Raw genomic sequence first — 2500 nt, 5'->3', positions numbered from 1 at the left:
AGGCGACCGCAGGGAAGGTCAGAGGTAACGACCTCGCAATCGGGGCCCCACCGATTGGCTCTGGTCTAACACGTGACCACAGGGGAATGGATGGGTCCAGTTTTGGGGGCGTGGACGGTGTTGCATCCATTCTCCTCCCCAGGGAAACAGGGTTCCCTCTAAAAAAACAACAAATGCCCCCCCCCTCCCCCTCTCTCTCTGTGGCAGGGGTGGGTTTCTTCTATCCATAGCTGAAACAGCTATGGATAGCAGTTCTCGTCTGACACAGATCTAGAATCAGCTTCACCTCTTTAAAGCCATGGTTCACTATTTTGCTACTTATTTAGGTTTTATACTGCATATCCCTCCATGTTGCATTGCTGAGTTGAGCTCGTAGCCAAATAACAAAGATAGGCACCTAAAAACAATCTTGATCGATCAGGTCATAGGGAAATATATGTCAACGGAAATATATATCTAGAAAACGGAATACACGTATCTGCATAGTGAACCATCCCTTTAATTTACCAATCAAGAGGTGAATCATAAACCTGACCTTAGATCAGTGTCCAGGGCAACTTCCTCCTGGTGTAACAACCCCTCTCTCTCTTACTGGGATGCTTGCTCGGGACTGGGAATACTGGGATGACTGGGATCTTGGACTGGGATGCTGGGAGACATGTACCGGGAATCTGTGAGATTCCTCTGGGCTGGGCTAATCCTGTCTTCTGGGATATGTTTTCAACAAGCAAGATGTTCTTCTGCTGAGTGTTTGATGAATCATGCCTCGACTATCTCAACCATAGGAGCCACTTTCAGTGGCACGGTTTAGATTCGCAGGCTGGTTCTGTGTGTGTGGGTGTGTGTGTGTGTGTGTGTGTGTGTGTGTGTGTGTGTGTGTGTGTCTGGAGTCACCGTGAGAGCGGCTCAGCTTCTGTCAGGAGCTTCTAGGGATAGCTTCTAGTGTTGGCCAAGCGCCAGCAGCTTGAGGGAGGTCCCTCTGGTCTCCCACACACGACTAATCCCTGAGTGTGTGTGTGTGTGTGTGTGTTAGTGTGTGTTAGTGTGTGTGTATTTGGACACTGTGTCTGTGTGTGTTTGTGTGTATTTGGACTGTGTGTGAGTGTGTGTGTGTTTGGACACTTTGTGTGTGTGTGTGTGTGTGTGTGTGGGTGGGTGGGTGGGTGGGTGTGTGTGTGGGGACACTGTGTGTGTTTGACCTAAAGAAAAGCTACTGATTCCAGCACAATGAACACTGTGTAGCACCGACTGCAAAGCTCCTTAGCCTGTGATAGGGTGAGACGACGCCCACAATAGCACCATAATACCACATCAGACACACACACACGCACACACACACATACACACACATAGGAGGATTTAGCGGTTTCATTAAAAGCAGATCTAGCTTGATTCACAGGCTCTGTGAGGTGAGGCGTCTTACTCTTGAAGAGAATCTTTCTCTCTCTCTCTCTCTGTCCTCCCTCTCCCTCTTTTTGTGCATATGTCCTTCCCTCTCTCACACTCTTCTCCCTCTCTCTCTCTCTCTCTCTCCTCTCTCTCGCTCTCTCTCTCCGGAGACGTGGCATCCCCAGAGACTTCCCACATCCGTCGAGCCTCCCTCCAGCTCCACCCTGTGATCTGCGGTCTAGTGGCCAGTTCGACCGCTGGGCCTTTGTGAGCGAGACAGAAGATGCGTGTGGTTAGGGTTAGTTACGACTTCAGAAGAATAGGGATGGAGCACTCTCCCTACTTTACCGAGTGAGGTGCTGATTAACGGGAAATAGGTTCGGCTTTTTGACCTAAGCCAACATTTTCCGCCTTTCTGATCACCGTATGCAGTCTGGATATAGAAGTTACTTTTCACATAGACAGGACAGCACCTAATCCAAAATGAGTTTAGGATACAGCGGTTAGATTGAAGGCAATGCTTTTCCTTATTCTTTTATACGATTGAAGTATATAGCAGCATTTTGGACATTGGAATGAAGAGAGGATTTGAGATGCAGGCAACGTGGGCAGAAAGGCATTTTTTCCTTTTGAAAAAGGATTAGAGGGAATTTCAATCATCGCTTCTCTGTCTTTGACCAACGTTAGGAATATGTTGTGCGTTGAACACCCTTTTTCACTCAAACATGAGAGAAAGACATTAAATAGTACAGCTGAAACGTTTGAAGAAGACATTTACTGTAAATAGTACAGCTGAAATGTTTGAAGAAGACATTTACTGTAAATAGTACAGCTGAAATGTTTGAAGAAGACATGAAATAGTACAGCTGAAACATTTGAAGAAGACATTACTGTAAATAGTACAGCTGAAATGTTTGAAGAAGACATTAAATAGTACAGCTGAAACATCAGAAGAAATTAAATAGTATAGCTGAAAGAAGAAGAAGAAGACATTGAATAGTACAGTGAATGACAGTATTGATATTTTACCAAGTTAGGCTGCTCTTCTCTACTGTGTCTACCAGCTGATCTGGGACTTGTTGTGGTGTTGGCTGGAGAGGTTGAGGTCTGG

The 2500-nt window shown here is 46.1% G+C and overlaps 1 protein-coding gene across 1 annotated transcript in view; it reads left to right on the top strand.

The window, feature by feature from the left end:
* The window catches only part of tll1 (tolloid-like 1), a gene marked incomplete at both ends in the record, with an annotated part of 46072 nt that overhangs the window by 32066 nt on the left and 11506 nt on the right, over positions 1 to 2500 (top strand). The gene's annotated exons all lie outside the window — the stretch shown is intronic.

The sequence above is a fragment of the Argentina silus genome (assembly GCF_951799395.1).
Source record: "Argentina silus genome assembly, chromosome: 21".
Classification (NCBI taxonomy): Eukaryota; Metazoa; Chordata; class Actinopteri; order Argentiniformes; family Argentinidae; genus Argentina; species Argentina silus.
The sequence above is the reverse complement of the archived record's forward strand: the minus strand, read 5'-3'. Positions and strand labels throughout refer to the sequence as shown.